This window comes from Quercus robur, chromosome 9 (genome assembly GCF_932294415.1).
Source record: "Quercus robur chromosome 9, dhQueRobu3.1, whole genome shotgun sequence".
Lineage (NCBI taxonomy): Eukaryota > Viridiplantae > Streptophyta > Magnoliopsida > Fagales > Fagaceae > Quercus > Quercus robur.
Window position 1 is genome coordinate 27,931,473 of NC_065542.1, and position 23,260 is coordinate 27,954,732.

Consider the following 23,260-nt stretch of genomic DNA (forward strand, 5'->3'; position numbering starts at 1 on the left):
AAAAACAAAAAAACAAAAAATTATGACTGCACTAAAACCATAAAGGTTAGAGTAATGTAGATCAACACAAAGAGAATTGGTGATGTCTTGGAAGTTGGAACACTCTAGAAGCTTGACACTCAAGTTGATATAAGGCTGTCATGTGCAGTGGTAGGACTACTAGTCAATGGTCACATGGCGAAATCTTAGATTACCATGTGCAACATGAGGTTTAAAATATTTTTGTACCTTTTCAGTGACGATCAAAATATGATTGTGGCATATTACTTTTATAAAAAATAAACTAAACCCTTAAAAAAATAAATTGGACATGTTTCCTAATAAAAATGATTAAGAGAAATTTACAATTTTTTTTTTTTTTTTGAGAAATTACATGCATATTCATATAAAAATTGATGCAAACACTTTGATAAAATTAAGGAGAGTTATTTCAAGAAAATTTTTATTGATAATTTTTTTTTTTGATGGTATTACTATTGATTTCAATAAAAATCAAATAATTATTGAGAGTAACAAGCAAATTTAAGGGGATTCTGGCTCTGGTTAAGATAAATAAGGCATTTTTATTTTTAGAAAATTATGATACATTTTCCAATGAAATTTAGATGAATTCCAATAAATTTTTTGCATACTTGATAAGGAAATATTTTCATAATTTGCAATAATTTTTTTTTTCACAACATCTTACATAATTCAAGCTTTTTTCTTTGAATAGTCAAATCAAAAGATTTAATGCTCTTAATATAGAACCATTTCTACTATGTTCTAACAATTAGGTCTTCAAATTTTTTTTTTTATGAGAAACCAAACTAGCAGTCTAGGACTTAATTGAAAGGAAAAATTAATGAACATCAAAAAGCAATAGGGGAACAATGTCATCAGGTGGATCTTCCATCCACACCTGTTGCCCCTAAATGTTTTTAGCATTTTTAGCTAAAACATCTGCAACACAATTACATACACGACTAACATGATTGAATTTGACAAATTGGAAATCTGCAGCAATGTAGTGAATTTCATCAATAATGTTTCCATAGGAAGAAAATTCAGCACCTTCTTGAGTAATAGCATTGATCACCAAAGCTGAATCCCCTTCAAAAACAACTCTGCGAAGCCTAATTTCAACAGCAAATTGGATAGCTCTTTGACATGCCTGGGCCTCCATATATACAACCAAGTGAGAAGCTGGAATAGACTGAGACAGAGCACCAATAACTTCCCCACCCCAATCACGAGCTATAACCCCAATTCCAGCTGTATTAGAAGCTTTGAAGACAGCTGCATCAAAGTTAAGCTTGTAAGAATCTTGATCTGGAGGATGCCAATGTTTCACATCAGATGGCAGAGTGACTTCGGTTCCACATCCTGTGCAGCAAGAAAATCTCAAAGCAAATTTCCTACCAAAGCACTAATGTTAGCAATAGGTTGCACGAGTCTGCCAAAATGAACAGCATTTCTCCAGCTTCACAAAAGCCAAGCCGAGATAACAAAAATTTCCTTCCTGTAATCATCTTTAACTTGCAAAAATCGATTAGTTAGCTCACAGGAATTTGTTGGAGGAGGAAAGTTTGCTTGGTGGAAGCTGATGAACAAACTCCATGCACTTTCCACTTCCTTGCAATGCCAGAGAGTGTGCAATGAATCTTCAAGACAAGCTTTACAAAGTTCGCAAGTAGTCAAGGAGGTAATCTGCCAGTGAAACAAATTACTCATTGTTGGCAACGCATTGTTACTAGCCTTCCAAATAAAATGATTGATCTTGTTAAGAATATGTAGCTGCCAAATACCCTTCCAAAACTATTTTTGTGGACTTGGATTTGAGCTATTTGCAAGGCTAGCCGAAATACTAGACATATGGAGCTTATAGGCACTGCTAGTGGAAAACAATCTAGATGGGGTGTGTGCCCAAACAATATGATCAGAAGGGTTTCTTTTGCTAAGGGGAATTCCCAAAACCACTGAGGATTCATGTGGTAGAAACAATTGATGAACCATGTCTTGTTTCTATACTCCAAAATCTGAGTTAATAAGGGTATGAACTTTTGTCTCAGCTGGCATCAATGGGAGAGGAGAAATAATGGAACTACTACACTTCACAGGTAACCATTTATCCTCCTTCAAGGGGTGAAATCTAAATTTTGAAACATCAGGGTGTAAAATCCAAATACTTCCAGACTTTAGGGGTGTAATTTGCAATTTGCCCAATTTAATATTAATCATACATTTATTAATGGCGCAACTTTTTCATCTTATATTTAGGAAATGTTGGACATAGAACCATTCTACCTTCATCATTTGTGGGAAGCCCACGTGATATGATCCAACAATTTTTAGATGCAATGTCATTGGTTCAAAAGTTTGGGAATTCAGATTTATTCATCACAATGACATGCAATCCAAGGTGGGAAGAAATCCAAAATGAGCTTTTACCTGCACAAAACCTACAAGATTGTCTAAACTTGCTTGCAAGAGTTTTCAAATCGAAATTTGAAGAATTGAAAGATGGTATCGGGGTCAAGGGGGTTCTCGAAAGAGTTATGTATATGTGCAGGTCTTTGAGTTCCAAAAAAGGGGTTTACCACATGCACACATGCTTATAATTTTCGATGAAGATGATAAATTGCATAATCTAGAGGATTTCAATTAGGTTATTAAAGCATAAATGCCGTGTATGATACATGGTCCTTGCAGAGTAAAAAATCCAAGATCACTGTGCATGAAAAATTGGCGATGTAAATAAAGATACCCAAAGCCTTTCTTGCCAGAAACCTACCAAGGCAATGACTTATATCCTGTTTACAAATGATATGATACTAATAATCCCATGCCATTGAATGATCATTGCAAAATTATGGTAGACAACACTTGGGTTGTTCCATATAATCCTTGGTTATTGCAGAAATATAATTGCCAATTTGCCATATTATTATTGAAATATGTTGCAGTATCAAGAGTGTAAAGTACTTATATAAATATGTGTATAAACGCCCAGATCGTGTCTCTATGGAAGTTAGACCAAGCCCAAATTATGATGGGGTCCAATAGTACATTGATGCAAGATGGGTTTGTGTTCTAAAGGCATGCTGGAAGATATTTTCTTTTCCTATGTATCAAATGTACCCTACCATTTTTCATTTGTAAATTCATCTTCCAGATAGACAACGGGTACGCTTTAGACCACATGAACCTATTGCTAATATTTTGGAGTGAAGTAAAAAGACAATGCTCACTGGTTTTTTTTTTTTTTTTTTTTTTTATATGAATATGATTGATCATGATGCATGAAATTATCTATATATAGAGTTTCCTAACCATTACTATTGGAATTATACAAAAAAAAACATGGACAAGAAGAAGATCTCATAAAAAAGTAATGGTAGGATATATACTATTTCACCATTTGATGGAGAGAAATTCAATTTGTGTGTCCTTAATCATGTCAAGGGGCCAACCGGATTTGACGATTTATTGACTGTTAATGGAATCAACTATCCAACTTTTAAGCAAGCAGCTAAAGAAAGGGGTTTAATAGAGAATGATAATAACATACGACAGTGTTTGCTTGGGGCAAGAGACATTCGAATGCTGTCAGCTTTAAGAAGATTGTTTGCAACAATATTGGTATTTTGTCTACCAATTGGAGCAAGAGAAATTGTGAAATGAGTTCTACCCATATATGGTAGAAGATTATCCATCAACATTTGTTACAACAAAGACATGTCATACAAATAAACTTCTTAATGATTTAGAGGCGTAACTCTTGCAACATGGAAAGCACATCACAGAGTATGATTTGCTGATTTCAACTGGGGAATGTGATAATGATTCAGCTGTACTAAGACTCATACAGGATGAGCTAACTATTCTTAATGTAGACGAAGAACTCACTTTAATTGAAAAGTTGAATAACGACCAAAGAGTTGCATATTAGACAATCATGACAGTTATTGATCGTAAGCAAAGCATGATATTCTTTGTCGATGGGCTAGGGGGAACTGGGAAAACATTTTTGTATTGCACAATATTGGCAACCTTGAGAAAAGCCGGTCACATTACAATTACCACAGCTACATCTGGCATAGCAGTAACATTACTCTTTGATGAAAGAACAACACATTCTAGGTTTAAGATTCCTTTAACTCCCAATACTTCATATACTTTCTCAGTAAGTAAACAAATAGACTTAGTTGAACTTATTAGACGTGCCACCATAATTATTTGGGATGAAGCCCCAATGGTAAATCGACGTGCGCTTGAATCTTTAGATAGAATATTTAAAAATATTATGGAAGTAAATTTACCTTTTGGTGGGAAGGTGCTAATTTTGGGGGAGATTTTCGTCAAGTACTTTCGGTTGTTCCAAAGGGTACAAAGGCAGAAATGATTGATGCATGCATAGTCAAATCCCCATTATGAAAAAATGTCAAAGTGTTACATTTGAAGCAAAATATGAGGTTTGTCAATGATGAACAGTTTACCAATGCATCGGTGATGGGAATGAACCATTTATAATGGATGTTTTGGTTAAACTACCCCTTTCAATGGCAATGTAATGGGAGGGCCAGCATTCTATATACAACTTGATTGATCAAGTTTTCCAAGTTTGTAAAAACATGCCAATGATGCAAGATATATGATTGACAGGGCTTTGCTAACACCTATAAATGACGATGTTGAACAGCTTAATGCAAATATAATTTCTCAATTCCCAGGAGATGAGTTTACGTTACATTCTTTTGATGAGGTTGAAGGGGATACACAACATCTATATCAACAAGAATTCCTAAATTATATATCTCTAGGGGGATTACCACCACATATATTAAGGCTGAAGAAGGGTGCTCTAATTATGTTGTTGAGCAATATAGATCCAAAAGCCGGATTATGAAGTGGAACAAGATTGATATGCCGTGGATGTTTTAACAATGTCATTGACGTTGAAATTTTGACTGGACAATATGGGAGTACACGTGCTTTCTTGCCAAGAATCCCTTTGAAAATAACATAAAATGTACACCTACCATTTGTAATGATCCAACAACAATTTCCTGTATGTTTGAGTTTTGCACTTACAATAAACAATGCGCAAGGTCAGACAATTCCAACTGTTGGAATTTATTTTCCTGATCATGTTTTTAGTCATGACCAATTATATGTGGCGTTGTCAAGGGGAGTCTCCCAATCCACCACAAAACTATTGGTGCAAAAAGGAAGAATACCTGAGGAGCAAGGTGTTCACATAAGAAATATTGTGTATAAAGATGTTTTGTTCCCTTCATCATAGGTATTAATTAACAATTGGAAAGAATTGTTTTACATATGGATTTATTTTAATAATTTACAAATTTTAATGGTTATGGTGTCTTCATTTTAATATTTCATTTCTTGATATTTTTTATGGATACAATTAATTGGTAACAGGAAGGATGCCCAACTCAAACATGCAGATTGAGTCCACTATATATGCTAAATAATGGAGCGCATGCTGTTCCTACTGCTTATTGGGAGAAGTGGAAGGATGATCAATTAATATCAAACATGGAAGCCATTGATAACAAGGTATATTTCTTTTAAATGATATCTTTAATCAGCATCCTTTCTATTATTTTAACAAAATTAATATTACCAATGTCATGCTGCGTATAGGTTAGGTTCGAAAATTGCAAATTTATTCACCTGGTTGGGGATTCACTGTTTAAGCTGACAAGAAAGAGTTTTGGAAAGAAATGAAACGAGTTTTAGAGTCACAAGAATTGGAAAGGTGTGTTACGCTATTTTTTAAAATAGGATTTAAACTAATTGATAATCTTAATATACAAACAATTTTTTTTTCTTCATTTTGAAGTTCCAAAAACAAAGACAAACAACAAACCAATGTCAAGAACAATGAGGTTTCTAGCATCCATAAGAATAAAGACAAAGGAAAAATGAAGGACAATGTGATCTCTAACACTCATGCCAACAGAGACAAACGGAGAATGAAAATCAAAGCCAATGTGGTTTACAACATCCATGAGAAAAAAAAGAAACAAAGAAAAAAAACCAAGGACAATGCAATTTTCAACATCCAAAACAGTGAAGACAAACTGAAAATGAGAGTCAAGGATGATGCGATAATAAAGTAGGTATAAATCATTACCACATCTACTTTTTAAAAAAAAAACTTAATTACATAATTTTTATTTAAATTTTTTATTAAAAAAACTTAATTACATAGTTTTTATTTAAATTTTTTATAAAAATTTTGGTAATTAAATGACAGTTCCTCAAGTCCCAAGTAGAAGTAGATCTTTTCACATACATGGAGCTATGCAATATCATCACAAGGCCAGTTCAAATATTTAATTTCACAAGTTTATGCTTGATGTTTATTGTACTTATCATTATTGTGTACGTTTTAAAGTCTCTATTAATAACACAAAGTAACACATTTTGTATCATAGGTTCATGGCAAAAGTTGCTGGAAAGCAATTAGAATGTGGAACAAATAACATTGCTCCACCAACTTCTCCATCATAGCCAACATTATATTAATAAGTTCGCCTATTCTATATTACAGATGTAGTGAATTATTTTACAATTTTACTTGATGTAAATATTTCACTTTTCTACATTGATCCATCAATTTTTTCATAATAGCTTTTGTAAAGGTCATCACATGTATTTTGTAAGTAATTTTATTGTTACAATTTCATTATGCATTTTCAATATATGCACTATTTATAAGATTTATTCAGAGGATATTTTTTTTCCTCCCCCTAAAGGTTAATACTAAATTGTAGCATTATCTTCCAATTAATAACACGTTGATTACTGCATTAAAAATTTGTAAAAATGGATAATAAAGGTGAAATAGAAGGCGACACGTCCCAAACTCGATACCTAGATTTATGACCATGACCAACATGCTAATATCAAGTTTAAACTTGATATTAACAAGAACCAACTAAACTTTTTGAACTAAAGCTTCCCCTTTCTTTTCATTCTTGTTTCTTTACTTCTTGATATTAAGAGCATCTACACTGTACTCAAGGAATAACATAATCCACCAGTCATTCAATTTCCACACTATCACATAATACATCTTTAATTACACTAAAATATACAACTCCAATTAGAAGATCCTAAAATACACAATACTACAGAGCTAAACATCAAATTGCTAAATTATGATCTATACTTTTTTTTTTTTTTTGGGATAAGGGTTGCTATAAATAGTGTAATCCAATGATTTATAGTGGTGGCATGCTATAAATAAATAAAAAGTGAGATGTAGAAAAAAAGCATAGTTTTAAAAGTCAATATGTTAAAAGAACCATTTTTACTCTACTCTTAGTTTTTGATTTTTACCCGTTTTGGCATGTTTTTTTTTTTTTTAAATTGGTTTTAGGGGTTTTATTTTTATCATACTTGTAAGGACATGATTTGTGACGACCCGTAGTAGTGTTGGGTTCGCACGTAAAAAGGCCCAAACAATATCATTTATAGAGCGTGGGTTTGAAAGGCTAGGCCTTAGTCACTAGACGGTGGGTTTTTCTTGGTGTCCGTACATAATTGAACCGTGATCGCCATAGGAGTCTTTCTCCTGGAGGCGGGCTGGGAGGCTCTGGTTTTTGGCCATTTTTCCCAGCCCCTGCTCTGGATTGCTTACTTTTCCTTTTATACTAGCATGTGTTCCTTATCCTTCGTCCACGTGTAGGATCGACTTTTCCAAGATTGATACTTGTCCCATCAGCTCATATCCAGAGTGGTTGGGGGTGGTTGTAAAAGCTGGAGAGTATGGCTCTGTCAGGTGCAGAGTATTGAATGACAGTAAGGGCAGCTTTCCCTGGTCGTTACACTTTCCAGCGTATCCTTCTCTATTGACCTAGATATTTTAGATTTTTTCCAAGCTGCTCCTATACCGTTTTTGCCCTTCCTTCCAGTGAGACCTCGGACATGCCGAGGACTGAATCATCCTCGGCTGTGTCCCAAGACTATTTTGTACTTGCATTACCGATCCTAGGCCATAACCTTCCTCGGCTCGGGCCTTGGGCCCCAATGAATAAATGGGCTAGGGCCACAAATTATTGGGCCCCACAATAGCCCCTCAAAATCCTGCTGTCCGACCTCTTGGTTGGAGAGGAGGGTTTTGGTAATGCCAAGCCTTTATTACGACTCGTTTAACTCGGTCCTTCATTAATGTTGGTGTCTCTTCATCTACCTAGGAAACATACCAGGCTACGAGACATTCCTCTAAATTCATTCACGATGCGTTCCTGCCGTTTGCTTATCCAAAACGCGCCTTTTAATGATTTCTCTTTACGAGACCATTTAAATTCAACGGTTATTGACGGTGTGGGGAAGTGGAACGGGTATGTTCTCGTTTATAGATTTTCTTGGAAATCTGAACAGATTAAATACCTTCCGTTTTGCCCTTCATATAAGAAGAAAAGCAAGAGGTTATTTCTCTTGTACAGAGACCCTTTTAATCCTTCTGAAATCTGAAACACTTAGCCTCCTCCAGAGCTTACTTTATCCACTAGTTACACCTTAAATTGTGTTACATTTGAGATAGGAGTAGGTAATGAAGGAACCACACCCTTCCCAGAAATACCATGTTCTTATGAAACTCAAAGTGGCTCGGTCAAGGCAGGGATGGCAGAGATTCAAGATCCTTCTTACCCTCATTTCAGCCAAAATCCGAAGTAGGGGCTCGTCGCGTCAAACTTTTGGCGCGACTGAGCTGGGGTCACCCATTATCAGTACCAGCCGCTTTCTTATGAGCATAGCTAACATGGCACCAGCGTGTTAGGAGTCAGGACTGACGCAGGGACAAAGTATCCCTACTTCTTCCTCTCTTCCTTCACTGGTGCCTCCTTTTGCCTCTCTTTCTTCTTCTTTCCACCACCAGATCCATCTTGGTGCTTTTCCTTCTTCCTCTTCTTCTCCTCTCCCACCAAGGAAGGTCCTCCTCTCAATATGGATGCTAATGGAGTAGAGTTTGAAAAGACTTGGGAGCAGAGCTTAAAAAGATTTCTGGTTGTTCGTTTGTTTTGTTTTGTTTTGTTTTTATTTTTTATTTTTTATTTTTTTTTATTGTTTTAGTAACTCGTTTTCTATATAGGCTTGTTTAAGCCCTTCTTTGTACACTGTAATACCCCTTTATATTAATAAAAATTATCATTGCTTTATTTCGTATGTTCTATCTCTTCTTTTTTGGAATGGATATGTCGTAAATAGATGCGCTACTTTGCGACTTCTTCTTCTTTTTTTTTTTTCTTCTTTTTTTATTTTATTTTTTATTTATCTATACTTTGAACGATGCTTAGGGCCAAAATCCCAGTTAATAAAAAGATCTTGCTCTATGCTTATTGAAACTATCCGACTTAATAATACCGAATCGAACAAATGATACTTAAGGCTGAAATCCTTATTAAGAAGAAAAAGAAAAGATATTATGATGAGCTTATTAGGGCTGTCTGGCACAATAACACCGACCTGAGAAAACAATACTTAGGGACGAAATCCCTTACCAAGAAAAAAGGCGTTATCATGAACTTACGAGTGCTGTTCGACACAATAATGCCAACTTGAACAAATGACACTTAGGGTCGAAACCCTTGCTAAGGAAAATATATTATTATGAACTTAATAGAGTTGTTTGGCACAATAATTCCGACTTGAGAAAGCAACACTTACCCCAAAATAACCGAGATAGCAACTGAATTCTCGGTGCGGTGTAGGAGGTAATCATCCGAAGACATATAATGCAAAAATGAACAGCCCCTACAGGTTGCTGAGTAATAAGGTGTTTCCCCATCTTCTTAATAACTTTCATAGCTTTAACCTCTTCTGGTATTTGATCCGAGGATTGAGCAACTTAGAATTTTTATTAAGTAGCTGACCTTTCCATAGGTTTGAGTCCGAGGACCATGCAATACTTTGGTTCTGTACAAAACTCAGTTTTTCTTCTAAGTAGTTGGTTTCCCCATAGGTTTGAGTCCGAGGACCATGCAATACCTTGGTTCTGTCCAAAACTCAGTTTTTCTTCTAAGTAGTTGGTTTCCCCATAGGTTTGAGTCCGAGGACCATGCAATACCTTGGTTTTGTCCAAAACTCAGTTTTTCTTCTAAGTAGTTGGTTTTCCCATAGGTTTGAGTCCGAGGACCATACAATACCTTGGTTCTGTCCAAAACTTGATATTGATAAGTAGTTGGGGGAATTAACCCCTCGGCTATGGCACGAGACCTTAGTTTTAAGGGAATTAGCTCCTCGGCCAAGCCCCTAGAACCATCCGTGTGGCTGACGCTATGAAGCGTAGCCCCTAGTAAAGAAACATAGCCCCTAGTGGAACTTTACGCTAAAACACTACAACCGGCTGTTAGAAATGACAAGGGGACTGTCTCGACCTACCACCTATGCTAACACACAAGCCTTCCCCACAGACGGCGCTAATTGTAAGGACACGATTTGTGACGACCCGTAGTAGTGTTGGGTTCGCACGTAAAAAGGCCCAAATAATATCATTTATAGAGCGTGGGTTTGAAAGGCTAGGCCTTAGTCACTAGACGGTGGGTTTTTCTTGGTGTCCGTACATAATTAAATCGTGATCGCCATAGGAGTCTTTCTCCTGGAGGCGGGCTGGGAGGCTCTGGTTTTTGGCCATTTTTCCCAGCCCCTGCTCTGAATTGCTTACTTTTCCTTTTATACTAGCATGTGTTCCTTATCCTTCGTCCACGTGTAGGATCGACTTTTCCAAGACTGATACTTGTCCCATCAGCTCATATCCAGAGTGGTTGGGGGTGGTTGTAAAAGCTGGAGAGTATGGCTCTGTCAGGTGCAGAGTATTGAATGGCAGTAAAGACAGCTTTCCCTAGTTGTTACACTTTCCAGCGTATCCTTCTCTATTGACCTAGATATTTTAGATTTTTTCCAAGCTGCTCCTATACCGTTTTTGCCCTTCCTTCCAGTGAGACCTCGGACATGCCGAGGACTGAATCATCCTCAGCTGTGTCCTAAGACTATTTTGTACTTGCATTACCGATCCTAGGCCATAACCTTCCTCGGCTCGGGCCTTGGGCCCCAATGAATAAATGGGCTAGGGCCACAAATTATTGGGCCCCACAATACTAAATTAGTGATCAATTCTTGATTAAACTGGTTCAATCGGCCAGTCTAATTTGTTTTTAAAACTATGAAAAACTATTATTGGTATGGAAAAATGTCTAATAATTATTTAATTGAATTATTAGTGCATGTTTGGAATGTACTTATAAGCCAGCTTATTGCTTATTTATCTTACTATTTGTAGATTCCACACGAGTCACTTACTTATTTTATATAACTTTTACTTTATATTTATAGAATTAGTATTGCCAGTAAAAAGCTAGATAAAATGTTCTCAAATAGAAACTTAGCTTCATGCACTTTTTATAAGTACTTGGAAGAAAAAAAGCACTATAATAATGTTACGTTGATCTTTGATGGTGAATCAATGCTTGCACAATGTCCTAATGTTGAAAACTTTCTATTGGTTGAACTATGGATACATTGAACAAACAAGAAAGCTAAAGTGGTGCCTATATGACATTATCTTAGAGAGTTGTGCTAATATCATATAATTGGGCACAACTTTGTGCTACAATTTGCCACATGACAAGTTGTGATTAACAAAAATGTGTCTGTGGACTATGTGGGGACACACTTTTGACAATCACAACTCGGCATGTGGTGAGTTGTGGCACAAAGTTGTGCTCAATTAGCATAATTCTATCTTAGACACTTTGAAGAATTCTGGTTTGTTCTTACACTATCCTAGAATTATCACTTGAAGGACCTTACATTTGGAATAGTATTTTGCTTAATTCTATATGGTAAGTTGAGGCCAATGATGATCTAAAACTATTTTGCCTACATCGGATGATTATCTGTTATAAGATAATGATATCTCTGACATATCTGAGGCCTTTCTATGATGTTGTATTTATTAAAGTCAATTGAAAAAGGGAAAATTTTTTTTTCTTGTTTTAGACTTTTAGGGTTGTTGTTTATTAATTATTACCACTGTCTCATGATTTGTGGAAGTTGCTTTCAAAGTTTATAATGTGATATTTTCCTCTTGGTACTGAACTCATAGGGTCTGTTTGGATAAAACTTATTTTGCTGAAACTGAAAACTGAAAACACTGTAGCAAAATAATTTTTAAATGTGTGAATAGTGCTGTGAGACCCATTTTTAATGAAAAAGTTGATAAAAAATGAAGTTTGTTGGTCCGTGAACAGGGCACAAGTGCACTGTTCACGGTTGAAAAGTCAACAAAACCGACTCTAAAAAAAAAAAAAAAAAAATTTGAAAACGTGAACGTGGACGTGCTATCCAAACTGCACCATAATGTGTTTTCAATAGATTATTTGGCCATTTCTTTTTCATTTTTGTAAAGTTATCAGTTTTTTTTTACTTATCCAACAATTTTTTTTTCTTTTCACTTGCCAAAAAAGAAAAAGTAATGGTTTCTTAGCAGCCAAACTCCTTGGTAGGGTAGTAGTACAATGGAGATTCCTTTCAAAAAAAAAAAAAGTACAATGAAGGTTGTAGAGTTGTTGACATTTGGGTTGAATGGAGCGAGTGGGAATTGGAGAAGGTGAAACCTCTAGGCTTTAGGCCTCTCAAGACATCTTAAAAATCATGAATAATACAAGTTATAACAGTTGAATTTTATATTGTTGCCAAGTTTTATTCGACTTGGAGTTTTTCAGTTGGGTCAACAAATGACATTGCAGAAAATGTAAACTTAATAGCATGTGACATGATCATGTTAGATAAATATTATGGAGTGAATAAGAAATTGACTCTTAATGTGTCCAGTTGAACATGATATTGAAGTTGTGAGAATCCTTAAGTCCCACATAGGAAATGATAGAGAATATGAGTTTTGGGTTAGATATTGGGTTGGACATTAGGCATGTGTGGATTGGGCTCTCTTGTCCAATTAATAATAATATTTTATTATGTTATTTTTTGAGTCAGTAAGTCTATATATAGCAGTTTTTTTTTTTTTCCCTGAAACAGTGTGTCTATTCAGTAATATATATTTTCATAGTCTCTTATTCATGAAAAATAACTTTTTAGAAAAACTCTCCTAGAGAGAAAATATTTTGTGTATTCATTTGAGTCAAAGAGAGAGAGAGAGATATAGAGAAGTTTGCAGAGCACGAACCTTGTGTGCTTCTTTTCCGTGTTGTAAATCATTTTATCCTGGGAGGTAGATGTCCGTGAGTCTCAAAGCACTAAAGATTGTGTGAGAGGTGAAATCTACTTTAAGGAGATTGTATCAAACACAAGACTTAATTTGAATCATTTATCCTTTCACGCATTTGGTCTATGAGTTTTTAATTATTTGCAGATTTATTCTCATATATATATATATATATTATTTTTTTTATTGCTTTTGCCTATCACATCTATTTGTGTTATTGCTTATATTTAAATCTGTATGCTATTCCTTTTGTTTTATCACAAAAGTAAACTGTTGAAATATATCCAACAATCTTAAAACAGATTTTCTTTAATTTATTTTTGTAATGTACAGTGAAAAGAATTTTGTGTTCGTTGAAAAACGTTTTCGGCAATTGTTTATACTCCTGGGCAGATCTTGTAAAAAAACAAAAAGGTTTTGATTTTGTGGGTTTTTTTTTGAGTGAATTGATTTTGTGGGTTTGTCGCGTAAAATCTTCTTGTTTTTTCTATAAAGTTGATGGTCATTGTCTTTTACTACGATTTGGTATCGGTTTGACTTTTAATACTGTTTCGTGACTTTTTGGTTTCTGTGGCTTGAATTTAGATATTTGTATAGCTTCATTGGATAAGTTTCGTTGATTAATATATTATATTATATTACGACTTTTTGTTTTATTTGAACCTTTGTTTGGCTGGGCATTATTTAGATTCGTTTGTTTAGTGTGTACAAATTGCCTGCTCTGCCATTTCGTTTTACAAATAGTTGATTTGACTTCTTTTTTTTTTTGCACAGTAACATATTGAAAGTTAATAGTTATATTTCTTTCTTAAACTTGGCTGATTTTGAGAATACAAATTGTTTGAGTTTTGTTAAACACAGAAGTTAAACGAAATTGTTGTAAATCTTGTTGTGGCTCAAACTAACATGAACCTTTTTGCGGTGATTTCGGAAGTGAACTTGGTAGGAGGAAATACCAAGGAATGGTGGGTGGACACTAGGGCTACTTGTCATGTATGCTCAAAAAAGAAAATGTTTTCTACATATAATCCTATAGGTAATGGAGAAAAAATTTTCATGGGTAATTCTTCAACCTCTAAGATTGAAGGAAATGGAAAGATTGTGCTAAAGATGACTACGGGCAAGTCTCTTACTTTGAAGGATGTATTGCATGTGTTAGACATTCAAAAGAACCTTGTATTTGGCTCATTGTTGAGCAAGAATGGTTTTAAGTTTGTTTTTAAGTCTGATAAATTTTCACTATTTTAGAGTGGAATATATGTGGGCAAAGGATATTTGAGCAATGACTTGTTTAAGATGAATGTAATGATTGTTTTTCCTATTATTGATAATAATAAGAGTACATCTTTTGTTTACATGCTTGAGTTATCTAATGTTTGGTATGGTAGATTGGGTCATGCTAATTAACATACTTTATATAGACTAATCAATTTAAATTTATTGTCTAAATTTGAAATTGATTTTGATCATAAATGTGAAACTTGTGTGGAAGCTAAGATGACTAAAGCATCTTATAAATCAGTTGAAAGAAGCACTGAACCTCTAGATTTAATACATAGTGATGTATGTGAAATGAAATCTATACAAACTAGAGGTGGTAAGAAATATTTCATCACTTTCATAGATGATTGCACTAGATACTGCTATGTGTATTTGCTAAGGAGCAAGGATGAGGCAATTGAGGCATTCATTCAATATAAGAATGAGGCTGAGAATCAACTCAACAAAAAGATTAAGGTTCTAAGGAGTGATAGAGGTGGAGAATATGAATCACCTTTTGTTGAGTTCTGTTTACAGCATAGTATTATTCATCAAACCACTGCATCTTATTTACCTCAGCAAAATGGAGTTGCTGAAAGAAAAACTAGAATCTTGAAAGAAATGCTGAATGCGATATTGATAAGTTTCGATTTACCACAGAACTTGTGGGGGGAAGCTATTCTTTCTACCAATTATATTCTTAATAAATTTCCTAAAAAGAAAACCAATAAGACATCCTATGAATTATGGAAAGGTAGAATACTTTCCTATAAATTCTTAAAGGTGTGGGGGTGTTTGGTAAAAGTGGTGGTTCCTATTCCTAAAAGGACAAAGATAGGACCAAAAATCGTTGATTGTGTTTTCATCGCTTATGCTCATAACAGTACTGCATATCGATTTCAAATTTATAAGTCTGACATTCCTAACCTACATGTCAATACTATTATTGAATCTAGGAATGTGTCATTCTTTGAAGAGATATTTCCATACAAATCCACACAAGAATCAAGTTCTCTTAAGAGAAACTTTAAGTCTACGTCTAGTAGCTCTCATGATCAAGATTTGATGGAAGAGAGGAATGAGGTTGAGCCTAGACGTAGTAAGAGGACTAAAATGTCAAAATCGTTTGGTTCGAATTTTCTAACTTATATGTTAGAAGATGAACCCCAAAGCTTCAAGGAAGCTATTTCTACACCTAAGGTGCCTTTTTGGAAAGAAGCTGTCAATAGTGAGATTGAATCCATCTTACAAAATCACATGGGAACAAGAGGATCTTCCACCAGGTTGTAAACCTCTAGGATATAAATGGATATTCAAGAGGAAATTGAAAGCTAATGGATCTATTGACAAGTATAAGGCAAGACTTGTTGTAAAGGGTTACAAACAAAAGGAAGGGGTGGATTGTTTTAACACATATTCACTTGTTACAAGAATAACATCAATTCAGATGTTGATGGCTATTGCAGCGTTGCATAACCTAGAAATACATTAAATGGATGTAGAAACTACATTCTTAAATGGTGAATTAAATGAGAAGATTTATATGGAATGACCTGAAGGGTTCATTGTTCCTGGTCAAGAAAAGAAGGTGTGTAGGTTTGTTAAATCTCTTTATGGATTAAAACAAGCTCCAAAGCAATGACATGAGAAATTTGACAATGCAATGATGTCAAATGGGTTTAGAATCAATGAGTGTGACAAATGTGTGTATGTTAAAGATACCACAAATGGCTATGTCATTGTGTGCCTCTATGTTGATGATATGCTCATTATAGGTAGCAATAATGATATCATTAAAGCTGCCAAAAGAATGTTGACTAGTTAGTTTGACATGAAAGATTTAGGTGTTGTAGATGTGATACTAGGAATGAAGATTTCTAGAAAATCTGATGGACTTGTCTTATCTCAATTACATTATGTTAAGAAAGTTCTTGAAAAATTCAAGAAATATGATGACAGTCTAGTGAGAACACTTGTAGATGTAAATTTACATCTAACTAAGAATAAATGGCAATTAATATCTCAATTGGAGTATTTAAGTAGGGATGGCAATAAAAGTCCGACTTGCGGATACCCGGTCCAGCCCGACCCTAATGGGTCGGATTTTACCTAGCCCGATAAATAATAAGGTGGGGAATAGGTCTTAAAAAAAAAAACCCCGAAGTGGGTCCAAGTTTTTGTCATACCCGACCCGGACCTGACCCGTTTAAATATAAAATTACCAAAAACCCCATTTATATATATATATATATATATATATATATAAACTTAAAAAAAAAAAAAAAAAAACCTACCTCTCCTCATATTCCACACTCAGCCCCATCCATTTCCCTCACAGCCTCACTCTCCTCTCCCTCTCTCACTCATGGACTCACCTTTTTCTCCCTCTCTCACTCACTCTCACTCACGGACTCAACCTCAAGCTCTGACCTCTGTCACTCACCGCTGCCATCACATGATCTTACTGCCGGCCTCAAGCTCTGTCACCGTTAGTCTCAAGCTCTATGACCGCCGGTCTCAAGATCAAGTTTGTTTCTCTCTTTCTTTGTCTTCTCTAAGCTCTGATCTTTGTTCTCCAAGTGTAGCTCAGCCAAGATCTGCCACCTCTACCAAGATTTGCCACTGCCAAGATCCCTCCTTTTTTTTTTTTTTATTTGTTACTTGGTGCCTGAAAGGGGTATTATTGTGTATATTCATTTGTGGGATTTATTTTGTAGATTTTTGAATTTGATGTAATGGTCTCGGATTTGGATTTGGGGGATTTATTTTGTATATATTTGAACTTGTGGCAAATCTTGTTGTAAGGAAGAATTTTTTTTTTAAGTATTTGGGTTATGTATATAGGATTTATGTATGGGTTTGTGATTTTTATGTATTATTTCTTGTGATTTCTGTATTTCAGTTTGTAATTTCTGTATTTGGGTGTGTTTTGAAAGGGAAAATGAGAAATCTAAAAGTAAATTATTGTAGATTTATGTGAAATTTGAAATCTAAAATTATTGTAGAAATCCAAAATAATTATTGTAAATTAAATTAGTGTAGAAATCTGATATTTATTAAATTAATTATGGAATTTTTTTTTAAAAAAAAAAATTGGGCCACAGTTTAGGCCATTAGGACTTAGGATTGGGCCCTAAAGTGGGCGGGGCCTGTGGAGCCCAACAGGCCGGGTTTGGAGTCTGGAAAAAAATCCGTTTATAAACTGGGTCAAGTTCAGGTAACAGATACAGGCCCGCAGGTCGAGTTCGGGTATAAAGAAACCCGGCCTGAACCTGACCTGTTGGTATTCCTATATTTGAGAATAGTGGGCAGTCTTATGTATATAATGAATTGCACAAGACCGGACATAGCATATTCTGTTAGCAAGTTGAGTGGATACACTAGTAATCTAGGGGAAGACCATTGGAAGGCATTAGTTAGGGTTTTGAGGTAATTGAAATACACCTTAAACTATGGGTTGCACTACACTCGTTATCCGGCTGTATTAGAAGGATATAGTGATGCTAATTGGATATCCAACACAAAAGACACCAAATCTAGGAGTGGATATGTCTTTACCTTTGGTGGTGCAACAGTATCTTGGAAGTCTTCTAAACAAACATGCATTGCTAGGTCCACAACGGAATCAAAATTTATAACATTGGACAAAGCAAGAGAAGAAGCGGAGTTGCTTCGTCATTTCTTGGAGGATATGCCAATGTGGATGAACCCTGTGCCCTCTATTTGTATACATTGTGATAGCAAATTAGCTATCGGTAGGGCACAAAGTCATATGTACAACAGTAAGTCTCGACATATACGTCGAAGACATAATACTGTGAGGCAGTTGCTCTCTAATGGAATTATTTCCATTGACTTCATAAAGTCGAAAGAGAATATAGCAGATCCGTTAACCAAAGGTTTGAGTAGAGAGCAAGTAAATTGCTTATCGAGGGGAATGGGGTTATAGCCTATGACCTAAAATTTTCATGAAGTTACCCCACTTAGTTGACTGGAGATCCCAAAATCTAAGTTTTCAAAGGGCAACAAAATTGTGGAGACTATTTTTTTTTATCACTATGGAGATTAAATCTCCCACCCATTCCTATGATGAAATAGTGAATCTTGTAAGCAATGTTCAGAGTAAGTTTTGCTTTTAATGATTCTTATATCTTGCAAATCCAAGTGGGGTATAGTAGGATACTCTTAATAAGAGTAACCTATATGAGTGTGAAGTGGGCCGCTTCCATGAGAGTTTTAAGGCTGAATTCTCCAAAGTACTTCATGAATTTACTAGGATATGTTCAGGGCCAAAATAAACACAACTATAAAAACAAAATATGTTCGAAAAGGAGTTGTGTGAATTCTATTATCTTGGTATACACAAACGGTTGAATAGTTCAAGACATCATGTTCACTGGTTAGCTAGTATATCTGATAGTCTTTCACAAAGGAAAGTTCAAAGCCAAAAGCTACTTCTCCCGATAAAGTAACTTTTCTTCTACTCTCTGTGTGTCTGCATTATCATTTGCATTGTGTTTTATCAATTTCCATTCATGTGGGGGACTTTTAGATAAATATTATGGAGTGAATAAAAAATTGACTCCTAATATGTCCAATTGAACATGATATTGAAGTGGTGAGAATTCTTAAGTCCAATATAGGAAATGATAGAGAATATGAGTTTTGGGTTGGACACTGGGTTGGGTTTTAGACATGTGTGGACTAGGCTCTTTTGTCCAATTAATAATAATATTTTATTATTTTATTTTTTGAGTCAGTAAATTTGTATATAACAGTTTTTTTTTTTTTGAAACAATGTGTTTGTTTAGTAATGTATATTTTCATAGTCCCTCGTTCATGAAAAATAACATTTTAGAAAAACTCTCCCAGAGAGAAAATATTTTGCGCATTCATTTGAGTCAAAGAAAGAGAAAGAGACAGAGTAGTTTGCAGGGCATAGACCTTGTGTGCTTCTTCTCCGTGTTGTGGATCATTTTATCCTAGGAGGCAAACGTCCGTGAGTCTCAAAGCACCACAGATTGTATGAGGGGCGAAATTTGCTTTAAGGAGATTGTGTCAAACACAAGACTTGATCTGAATCATTCATCCTTTACGCATTTGGTCTGTGAGTTTTTAATTATTTGCAGATTTCATCTTATATATACAATAACTTTTTATTGCTTTTGCCTATTACATCTATTTGTGTTATTGCTTTTATTTAGATTTGTATGTTGTTCCTTTTGCTTTATCACAAAAGTAAATTGTTGAAATATATCCAACAGATCACTGCTCATATATGATGAAAGTGTAAGGTGTCGAGTATGTTTGCTTGTGCCAATATGGTTTGTGGCTCATGCATGACTAGAATCAAACACTACAATTGAATTCTTCTTCGTTTTGGGGTGATCTTATGCTTAATCTAGCAACTTTTATCTTCCAAGAAATCAGTGGTGATTTATGTGCAGATCTTGTGGTTAAGCTTCATCTTCTGATTAATGTTTTCAAATTCATGTGGATTATACATGGACGCATGAGTGTGGATGGCTTCATGCATTTGTCCTTGCAAATTGATCCAAGAGTGGTGTGGACTACAATCTATTATTAAGTTTTCTTCTTCTGATCTACATAGTAGACTACTAAAATCATTTTTGATATAGAGTTGTTTTAGTTGGTAGTACCTGTCATGCTATCTTCCACAGAAGTGGTTTGAGTCTGTCATGGTCTAAAATAAATGAATTGGTTTAATAAAGTGCTGTTAGCATTATCTCTTTTTGTTTTTGAGAGATTGTTGTTAGCATTATCCAAGGCAAAAGAACAAAGCTTCAAAGCCTTAATTTGTGATGGTGATACTTTTAATAATTTAATGTTATATCTCCACATAAGAGTCCCATCCACACCAGTCTATAGAAATAATCACAGTTGAGGCAATAGTATTAGTATCTTCTTTTGAGAAATGGGATGTTGCTGAAATGTGTGGAAATCAATTTTGTGGCCCATGATTTAGACTTTGCTACGTAACTTTGTGGGAAATGTCCCCATCTGCTCTGTTCTTCTTCATGCTTTTGTTCTCCGAAAGTAGATGAAGAGAGTTCCTTCTGCTATATATCTCTCTGTTTGAAATACAAATGTTTATTTAGAAAAAATAAAGAAAGAAAGTAGAAGCTTGTGTTGTACTATCAACTGTGTGGTGTTAATGTACCTAAAACAATTTTTTATTTTTGTTTGTCTTTTTATCCTTTTGCTAAACTATGTAAGTTTTGACCTCAAGAAAAGGAATGGAATTTAAAGAAGTGATATTTGTAAGCTTGTGTTGTACTATCAATTGGTAAGCATGAAGCTATAAGCATGAAATCACACAAGTTGCAAAGCTAATATCTTAAATGAAGACACGCAAAAAGTGTGGATTTAAAGATGATTAAAGAGTAACAAAAACTATTTTACAATATTTTTACAAAATGTTGATGTGACTAATAATGATCTAAAACAATTTGCCTACATTGGATGATTATCTGTTATAAGATAATGATATTTCTGAAATATTTGAGGTCTTTCTATGATGCTGTATTTCTTCAAGTCAATTGAAAAAGGGAAAAAAAATCGTGTTCTAGACTTTTAGGGGTTGTTGTTTATTAATTGTTACCATTGTCTCATGTTTTGTGGAAGTTGCTTTCAAAGTTTATAATGTCATATTTTCCTCTTGGTTGTATTTTCAACAGGTATTTTGGCCATTTCTTTTTCCTTTTTGTAAAGTTATCAGTTTTTTTACTTATCCAAAAAAAAAAAAAATTGATCACATGCCTATAAATAAAAAGTAATGGCCTGACAAGACAATTTGAAGCTATTATCTTTCATTTTCTCTTCATTTACAAGCCAAAATGACTATATATCACTGTTTGGGAAAATATGTATAGATCTACCACTGTTTGCGAAATATTTAGCAATTTATCACTTTTTTGAAACTCGAGTTTGTGAAACTCATGTTTGCCGTGTAACTCGAATTCCAAAAACTCGAGTTCTTTGAAAAAATAGCATTCAATCATGGAACTCGAGTTCCATGAACTTGAGTTCCATGAACTTGAGTTCCCTAAACTTAAGTTCCCAGTTAATGGTAGATCCTTACATATTTTAGAAATAATGGTAGATTGCAAAATATTTTAAAAAAGGTGTAAATGCACTTTTAGTCTCTACATTTTTCACTTTTTCCATTTTGGTCCCTACATTTTGTTTTTACCACTTTTAGTCCCTAAACCAATTAATGCTTAACATTTAGGTCATTTCCATCACCCAACTAACAGCAAAAGCTGACGTGGTTGACGATGGAATAAAAAAAAAAAAATATAATCACATAGAATATAATGCCACGTCAGCATATAAATTTAAAAAATTAATTTATTAATTTTAACTAAATAAAAAAACAGAATTAAACCAAAAATCACTAAAATTAAGATCTAAAAAGTATCTTGACTCAATGATCACTTCTAGGAAGAGATCACAAAATGGGTTCAAATTATTTTCTCTTCCTTCTCACTTTATTAAATTAGTTTTTCTTCTCTCTCTCTCTCTCTCTCTCTCTCTCTCTCTCTCTCATCCGTGTCTCTCACTTTCTATCAACTTTTCTCATTCTCTTCTTTCTTTCTCTTTCTCTCTCATTCGTGTTTCTCACTCTTGTGGTAACTGGTGGTGTAGTAGCTCGTGGTGGCTGTGGTGGGTGTTGGTTGGGGTGGATGGGTTGAGATTGGTCTGGGGTGGGTGGGTTGAGACTGACTAGGGTGGCTGGGGTTGAGTTCGGGCGGGCTTGGTTTGAGGTTGGGTTGGGGTGGGTGGGTTGTGAGTCGGCTGGGGTGGGTAGAGGTCAGGTTAGGGTGGGTGGGTTGAGACTAGTTGAGGTGGCTTGAGTCGAGGTGGCTGGGGTTGAGGTTGGGCTGGGGTGGGTGGGTTATGAGCCGGTTGGGGTGGGTAGAGATCGAGGTGGCTGGGGTTGAGACCGAGTTGGGTTTGGTTGTGGCGGTTGGGATGCTGGGTTGTGATGATGGGTAGTGGTTGTTTGATCGGTGGAGGTGGTGGCTGGATTTTTTTGTGTTTGGGTAGAAAGAAAATTTCAGGGTTTGGGTGGAAAGCAAAATTTTTGGGTTTGTGTTTAAGTTTGTTGGTTGGGTTTTGTTTATGTTTGTTGGCTGGGTTTGATTGGTGGAGGTGGTGGCTGAATTTTTCTATGTTTGGGTAGAGAGAAAATTTCTAGGTTTGGGTTCGGCTGGAAAGAAAATTCTGTGTTTAGGTTTGTGTTCTTGAGTTCTTTGATCTGGGTTTGAGTTCTTGTTTTCTTCATGTTCTTCCTGAAAACTAATGAGTTTTTTTTTTTTTTTTTTTTTTTTTTTTTTTTAAATTTTAATTTATTTTAACATTTTTTTTTAATCTAATTAATTAATGTGTGGTTATATTATTTTTTTATTCCACTATCAGCTACGTCAGCTTTTACTGTTAGTTGGATGACGGAAAGGACCTAAATGTTAGACATTCATTGGTTTAGGAACTAAAAGTGGTAAAAACAAAATGTAGGGACCAAAATGGAAAAAGTACAAAATGTAGGGACTAAAAGTGCATTTACGCCAAATTATTATGTACATGAATGCCAAAATGGCCAAATATCACTATTTTTTAAAAGCGTAAATGCACTTTTAGTCCCTACATTTTGGCTTTGTTTCCATTTTGGTCCCTACATTTTTATTTTACCACTTTTAGTCTCTAAACCAATTAGCGCGTGACATATAAGTCCTTACCGTC

At 34.9% G+C, this 23,260-nt stretch overlaps 1 protein-coding gene and 1 non-coding gene across 2 annotated transcripts in view; one reads left to right on the forward strand and one right to left on the reverse strand.

The window, feature by feature from the left end:
• LOC126700297 (protein ORANGE-GREEN, chloroplastic) overlaps nt 1–23,260 on the reverse strand; it is a 47,243-nt gene that overhangs the window by 11,746 nt on the left and 12,237 nt on the right. The window lies entirely within an intron of this gene.
• On the forward strand, nt 11,862–11,951 carry LOC126701310 (small nucleolar RNA SNORD34). Its single transcript, XR_007647291.1, has one exon. It is a non-coding gene; the product is annotated as a small nucleolar RNA SNORD34 (small nucleolar RNA).